Here is a 485-nt window from a genome sequence, read left to right on the forward strand (position 1 = left end):
AAAAAAAAAAAAAAAAAGAAAAAAAAAATAGATACCGAATAATTTCTCTATCGAAAAAGGAAATAAAAATAAAAAAAAAAAGAAAGAAAGAAAATAAAAAAAGAAGATAACACATCGCGTGATTTTTTTTATTAATCATTTAACTTTGACCTTTACTTTTTATTACTAACTGACCTCTACTTTGATATCTATTCGTTTGTTTTTTATTTGCCATATACTTCGGACAAATAAATATGTGTGCACTTATCTCTATCTAAATAATAAAACGCATAATTGAACACATGTGCAAGAAGTCATTTTATGCTCATTTATCGTCCATATTCTTATCAAAACTTTAGTCAGAAAATTAATGATAAAACTAATAACGAAGAATATAATGTCGTATGTTATCGTATGCAATTATATGATGCATCAGACTTGATATTACATATTTTAAATGGCGCAAACTAAAATATCCAAATAAATTGTTTCCATCGTCATCATCA

The sequence above is a fragment of the Polistes canadensis genome, unplaced genomic scaffold (assembly GCF_001313835.1).
Source record: "Polistes canadensis isolate GaletaPanama2010 unplaced genomic scaffold, ASM131383v1 scaffold_0, whole genome shotgun sequence".
NCBI classification, from domain to species: domain Eukaryota; kingdom Metazoa; phylum Arthropoda; class Insecta; order Hymenoptera; family Vespidae; genus Polistes; species Polistes canadensis.